At 42.6% G+C, this 7,479-nt stretch overlaps 1 protein-coding gene across 2 annotated transcripts in view; it reads left to right on the top strand.

The window, feature by feature from the left end:
- Positions 1-102: 102 nt before the first annotated feature.
- LOC132833740 (probable G-protein coupled receptor 153) overlaps positions 103-7,479 on the top strand; it is a 100,020-nt gene continuing 92,643 nt past the window's right edge. The window contains exon 1 of one of the 2 annotated variants that reach the window (XM_060852263.1): positions 103-349. The gene's annotated coding sequence lies outside the window, so the exon portion shown is untranslated. Of the gene's footprint in view, positions 549-7,479 lie in introns of both variants that reach the window. The other variant, XM_060852262.1, reaches the window with a different exon arrangement.

The raw sequence follows: 7,479 nt of genomic DNA, 5'->3' as shown, positions 1-7,479 counted from the left end.
CTTGCACAGTAAGTTGACAGGGGAAAACCCTGCGAGCACTCAACGGGGTTTCATGAGCATGCGCTAAATAAGATTTAAGGAATGTTAAAGGGGGGGAGGAGGTGAAGTGGGGAATGAAACTGCCCTCAGATCTTCACTCTTCCCTTGTCGTGACTCTACAGTCTTGCGGATCTGTAACTGCAAGCGAGCAGTCATTACCACAGCACAACAGTTTTGAGGGCAGCAAGACATAAGTTGTGAGGACAAGGAGGGAACCACACATTTCCACTGGGACCTTTATCCGGATACTGTACACGGCTGTGGATAGGATGTGTAGTCGCTAACCTCTCTCCCGATGCTCAGTAACACGGTGCGTGTGTAGATTGGTTCCAGCGAGCTAACACTTAACCTCTGTGTCCATCCCCTCGAGCGCCGTTCTCCACAGGGACTCAACATTTTGGATTATCTGCGATTTCTTACCTGCAGAGGATTAGGGCGAATTCGTGCAGGGGTTTTGTTGAGCGTGTCGGGTTGGAGGTCTGCGTGAGCTGCGCGAACTCTCTATAGAGGTATCTGAGATGTTCGTGATTTCATTTAAAATATCTGGCATTTCGCTTCTCTTTTTTTAAAATGTATTTTTTTTTAAAAAAAACAAATCGTTGTGCGGAACTATTGGTACCGAGGGGGCTGAACATTTCCAAGTTCTGGAAATTGAAATGATTAAAAATGTTGGAAAAATGACCTCGATTTTGCGGTTAAGATTTCGAAATCGACAGATTTGAGATAGTTTTGAGAGATAATTGACCCTTTCCAAAAATATATTGTAATGCAAAGTTGATTCAGTAAATTACATACAAGATGTGATCTGTGCTGTAATGGGTAATAAACAATCAGGTTGTTAGAGAGATTTATACAATATCTCGAAATATCAGACCCTTGCTGATTAATGACCATCACAGCAAACAATTGCAATTTACAAGGTAGCAATAATTGTCGAACAGAACATCGTGTGGAGTTGATACAATGTTCAAATGTTCATGTTTTTCAAAATGCAATGAGTCTTCCTGTTTGGAGATTATTGTTCCCCACGATTTATAATTTCATTTTCTGTGCTATTTTGCCCCTTGAACTCCGCAGCCTTCTGAAATAACAAGAAATGAACTGGATCCGTTCACTCGATCCTCTTTCCACTGGCGCGTCCCCGAGCTTGTGAACGCGCGTTAACATTGGAGGCGCGCCCCCCGGATTGGCCCCGGTTCGTTGCTTTCGGGTCCGCGCTCTGTCTGATTGATAACAACTAACAGCCCATAGCCCAACCCCACCAACAACCATATCCACCCCCCACCTCACCAGTGCCCCCTTTCATTCTTCTCAAATCCCCCACTGTCACCATCCCCCTTCACTGTCTGCACCCCCATTCCCCTTAAATACCCCCACTCCCACCCAGCTCCACCACTAACCCCACTTCCCTTCCCCTCCCACGCCTACTTGCCCCCACTCCCTCCCATTCAACCCCCACTCTCACCCCACTCCCCATTCACCCACTCCCCCTACACTCCCCACTCCACTCTCCCCCACTCTCACTTTACCACTCCCACTACCCCTCCCCCTCCCACAATCACCCCACTCCCCCAATCCCCTCCACTCCCTCTCTCCCAACTCCACTCCCCCCCCTCCCCAATACTACCCCTACCCTTCCTCTCCAGAGATCAGGGCATGATGCGTGAAGTTTCTGGTATTGCTGTGATGTCCCCACGCCCCCCAAGTTCCATCACTGCACCACCTCAACCCATCCCTTGGTAGTGGGCCCTCCATCACTCGAAACATCTGTACATCAGGAAAGAAACTCAGCTTGGACCTTTCCTTTTTGTCCATTCCACTCCAATTTTGGTATTTAAATTATTGCATTTGTTATAACTTTCACCAAAAAATGCGATGGGTTTATGAGCTGGTACCCATTGTCATTTAGTTGCATTGCTGAAAGGAAGCTGAATTCTTTCAACTGGGTGTAAGTTGCTGGTGAATAATGCATGTATGTGCATTCAGAAATTTATAATCAAATTTGTTGATTGCTTCATTATAACAGAACTCCCAGCCTAAACACTCCACATCAGTCTCATCCTGCATTTGATGATTTCTACCTTCGAAAGGTCCACCTTCCTCTGCTCACTCCATTGCACCCAATTTTGCTACACATACCTTGGTTACATCCAATCTGTATTAGTTTAGATTACTTACAGTGTGCCTGCCGAAGCACAACCCACCCATACCCGTACATTTACCCCTTACCTAACACTATGGGCAATTTAGCATGGACAATTCACCTGACCTGCACATCTTTGGACTGTGGGAGGAAACCGGAGTACCCGGAGGAAACCCACGCAGACACAGGGAGAACGTGCAAACTCCACACAGTCGCCTGAGGCGGGAAATGAACCCGGGTCTCTGGCGCTGTGAGGCAGCAGTGCTAACTACTGTGCCACTGTGACACCCACTGAAGAGTAACCCACACAGACCCATTTCCCTCTGACTAATGCATCTAACACTATGGACAATTTAGCATGGCCAATTCACCTGACTTGCACATCTTTGCACCGTGGGAGGAAACCCGCACAGACGTGGGGAGAATGTGCAAACTCCACACACAATCGCCCAAGGCTGGAATCGAACCCAGGTCCCTGGTGCTGTAAGACATCAGTGCTAATCACTGAGCCACCGTGCTGCCCCCAAATCCTGAGTTCCATATTTCACAGCCAATCCAAACTCACCCAGACCACTCTCACCCACACCCTTGAGTACTAAGGCTGCTAACTCACCAACTCATATCTCTGTCCTCTATAAGAGCCTATCCATCAAGACACTGATTTTGAAAATCTTGCCTGCGAGTTCCTAACCCTGCCTGACCTTAACATGTAGCCTCTACATCCCTATTTGCACTATTCTCATCAGTCTTTAGTACCTTGGAATCCCAACCACTCAACATTACTGTATTACCAGAGACGTTGTACACCGTTCTCTGGTCTCTGGAACCTTGCGGTCTCACCATCTGCTTTCAAAACCCTTCTCATAGCCTGTGTCTTCAAACATATATTTGGTCACCATTCCTTACCACCTAATTGCTTTGTGATGCATCTTGAGTTCCTTTTCTAAATTAATTTATTTGCAACTACCAATGCATGCATATTAAAGTTATATTTCTCAATGCACTTAATACTGAAGTTAATACATTCAAGTGCATTTGGCACTGAATCAATAGCTCCCTGTCTGTGCGACGTTGAACTAAAACCTCCCAGTGTATTGGGCGTTGAAGTTAATATCCCCCAGTGCACAGGCTACTGAGATTAACATATCCCAGTGTGGCAGACTGAAGTTAACTCTTGCTGGTACAATAGTAATCAAAGGTAGTACCCAGTTCTCAAATCAGTGTCGCCCTGCCCATTAGAACAGAAGTTAATTCATCATAGAACAATGGGTATTGTGGTTAAGACTTTGTAGTTGAATGTATCATTTGTCACACCCAGTGGGTTGGGCATAAACCTTCTGGCAATTAACCTCTTTAACATTTGGTGGCATCTTAGGTGTACAATGCAATTTTGTAATGAGAACTTGGGTGATTGGTTAAGTTCAGCAGTCACTGCAGGTGAGCAGAACAAAAGAGAAGAGAAGAAAAAGATAAATGGGAGGTGCTGTATTTTGAAAAGGCAAATCTTAGCAGGACTTGTACACTTAATAGTAAGATCCTGGGAGTGTTGTTGAACAAGGAGACCTTGGAGTGCAGGTTCATTGTTTCTTGAAAGTGCGGTGGCAGATAGATAGGATAGAGAAGAGGGTGTTTGGTATGCTTTCTTTTATTGGTCAGAGCATTGAGTATAGGAGTTGGGAAGTCGTGTTTCGGCTGTACAGGACATTGGTTAGGCCACTTTTGGAATTTTGTGCAATTCTGGTCTCCCTCCTATCGGAAGGATGTTGTGGAACTTGATAAGGTTCAGAAAAGATTTACAAGGATGTTGCCAGGGTTAGAGGATTTGAGCTACAGGGAGAGGCTGAATAGTCTGAGGCTGTTTTATCTGTAGTGCAACGGTTGAGGGATGACCTTCTAGAGGTTTGTGAAATTGTCTATTTCATAATTTCCTATCCGTGGGATAGGAAAAATAGACAGGGTCTTTTCCCTGGGGAGAGGGAGTCCTAAACTAGAGGATATAGGTTTAGGTTTGGAAAAAATTGAAAGGAACCTAAGGGGCAACTTTTGCACACCAAGGGTGGTGCATATGTGGAATGAGCTGCCAGAGAAAGTGGTGGAGATTGGGACAATTACAGCATTTAAAAGGCATCTGGAGGGGTACATGAATAGGATGGGTTTAGAGGGATATGGGCCACGTGCTGACAAATAACTAGATTAGATTAGATATCTGGTCGGCATGGACAAGTTAGACCAAAGGATATGTTTCTGTGCTTTACATCTCTGTGACTCGATAACAAAGTAGTCACAAGGTAAGTAACGTTAAGATTGGATTTTACTTTAGAAGGTCAATAATATTGAAACACTTAAGAGTGTTCAGGTGGAAATGAACAGAAGATGATACAATAGGTCTTTGCTCCAATTCTTTGAGGAATCAAGGAGGTTAATAGATAGATAGGCCACTATTTATACTTCCTACAGGATTAATATTGAGTTTGGGAGATGTCTCACTCAATCGTTTTGAGTTTTCAAGGGAAAGGATTGCAGTGGAGTTGGGAGGTAAAAACAGAAAGAGGAAATTGAATCATTGCTTGGCAAACCCTTGCTTGAAGTTGGTGCATCGAACTCCACAGAACTCGAGGTGATGTGTTATTGTGTGAACAGCTGTGTTTCGATGCGGAACGTGCCAGCCAGGAAACACCTGCTTGGTTGGCTGGTAGGAGCCACTTGACAGGTTGCATTAGTCATTGTCACTGGGACAATACTGGCGTTGCCTTGAGAGCACAATATGAAAAAACTGAATAGAATACTTACTGATGTAAAAGATAATATGTAAACTGCAATGAATAACATTTGAGATGCGCATGATGGCATACTGTACGATGTGGAGAAAGTAAATCCTTGAGGTATTTTTAGGAAAGGTGCTTAGTGATACACCTTTGTCAAAAACTACTCCAGTTTTATTTCTTACTCTTTCATGGGACATGGACATCATTAATGAAGCCTGCATTTTTTGCCTATTCCTAATAGCACTTGAACTGAGTGACTTCCCAGGCTATTTCAGAAGGTATTTAAAAGTCAAACGCAATACCTTGAGGCTGGACTGTCAGGTAGGGCTACTCAGGTAAAGTTGGCAGAATTCTTTCACATTCGGAAACAAGATGAGTTTTTATAACAAATAATGATAGTTGCCAGTGACCACCATTACTGAAAATACCTTTATGTTCCAGATTTATTATTAATTGCATTTAAATTCCAAGAGCTGCTATGGGGTATTGACTTGGAATCCTGTACTATTAGTCCAGAGATGTTACTATTACCCCACCATCTTCCCATAACATGCAATATGAGTGCTCAGAGTAGCCCTCTCTGCACTCGTACCATCACTGTATATAAGTGGATTCAGTGCCCCTCACTATAAGATGCTTACTGTCTGCCTGTTTAATCTTGTTTCTCACAAGCTGTATATCGATTTTATCGTCAACAGCTTGGCTGAGATTAGCATTTCTCTAGAGTGTATCTCTAGAGACAAGTGCACATCATCTTCAGCACTTTAACTCACAGCTTCATTGGTTGGTTTATCTGGCTGAATTCCAGAGGATAGAGTGTTGAATGGGTGGATCTGTGCAGTTAGCTGATTGATCAGCTATTGCAGTAGCTGCTGATTTTGTCAAGGTGAAGAAGCAACTGAGTGTTCCTGAACAAAAATCAGACAAGGAACCTATTTCAGCGAATAGTGTGCACTCCTCATCTGGGGAATTTCAGTTATTGTCAATTACTTTAGCTACCAGTGCAACCCCTTCTATTATGCTGGATAATTGAAATCCCACTGTGAACTGCTCAATGTATCCCTCTCTGGATAAATGACATGACATTACATGCACTACTTAGGGGATCCTTAATTCTGTCTATTACTGGATATTGCATGCCCTATTCAGGAGATTCCTTATTCTGTCAACTGATTGCTTCCTGTATTTCACTGGAAAAGCTGTGTCTATTGTTGGTTGAACTGACAGACTACTTATGATGGTTGAGGCCATTTGCCTTGATGTTTAAGTTTGAGGTTGTTTTAATGTGTCCAGTTCTGATGACCAGGAAGCAAAGCAAGCGATCAGTTGATAGATGCAGTGAAGAGAAAAGGCATATCAACTGTGAGGGGTCAGATTCATGAGAAAATGAAGACTATCTTGGTTGCTTTTCCTAGAGAGAAGGAATTTATCACGTGATCTCGTATAGGCAAATAAGTTAGCTAAGGGATGGAGAAAGTAAAGGCAGAATTTTACATTGCATTAAATTGCAGAAGTAGAATAAGGGAACAAAGTCTCAAATCAGAAAGCATTAGAATTGATATTAGGAAATCCTGTTATCAATAATAAGTGATCAACAATGTTGAATTAAACCCTCAGCTCATGCAGTGAAGACAACAATCCAGAATAATTGAAGGAACATTTGACTGCTGTGGTGGGGCACATTGTTCTGGTTAGATGAATTAAGATGTATAAATGGCCTTCCTATCCTTAAAGATCCCATGGACAGCAGCTTTTACGAGCAGCGCTGTTAATACTGGCACCTTGAAAATGAGATTTGAGGTTGAGTAACTTTCTATTGACAATGCCCTGGTTAAAAGTGCTGTTTGGAGAAAGCTATTTTGCCGATCCCCATGAGAGGTCAGCACTAGTTCTAGTCTCTATAGAGAGCTTTTGAATGAGCAGTATGTTCTGGGAAAGCCCTACCACCATTACGGTCTCCTATAGCTAGGAATAAATGTCACCACAGTCTATACAGGTCCGCTATTCACTTGAGATTGTGATCCCAATTTTGAAGGGCCAGAGACTAACATCTCCTGTAAAAGAAAATGTTTATAGATTTTAATTTCTGTTAAAATAAACACTGCATCTATGGAGAACTCTTTACAAGGCAGGAAATAATTTTATTTATTTTAGTTTTAGCTAGAATGTTATAATCCCAGTTGGAGTGCTCTGAACAAGTCAGATTCCAGGATGATTCTTGGCTTGAAACATCATATGTTTAATTAATTTATTTTCGTTGGTTAAAATAATGGTTAGTCACTGAAACATATTAATTTGAAGCTGCAAATGTTCTTTAATAACAGAACATAAGTTTATTGCACCAAAAGTAGAAAACAAACGATACAAATTTAGAAGACAGTTTTGGAAGAATAGGGATATGAGCTCATCTCCAATTGAAATCCTCATCCATGCTTTTGTTAGCTTTAAACTTGATTATTCCAATCAGTTCCTGGTCACCCTGGCTGTCCATAACCTAATTTGTTGCCAAGCCTCTTTGCACACTGATCTACA

This window comes from Hemiscyllium ocellatum, chromosome 37 (assembly GCF_020745735.1).
Source record: "Hemiscyllium ocellatum isolate sHemOce1 chromosome 37, sHemOce1.pat.X.cur, whole genome shotgun sequence".
Taxonomy (NCBI): domain Eukaryota; kingdom Metazoa; phylum Chordata; class Chondrichthyes; order Orectolobiformes; family Hemiscylliidae; genus Hemiscyllium; species Hemiscyllium ocellatum.
Note: the sequence above shows the minus strand (reverse complement) of the source record. Positions and strands in the feature narration are given on the sequence as shown.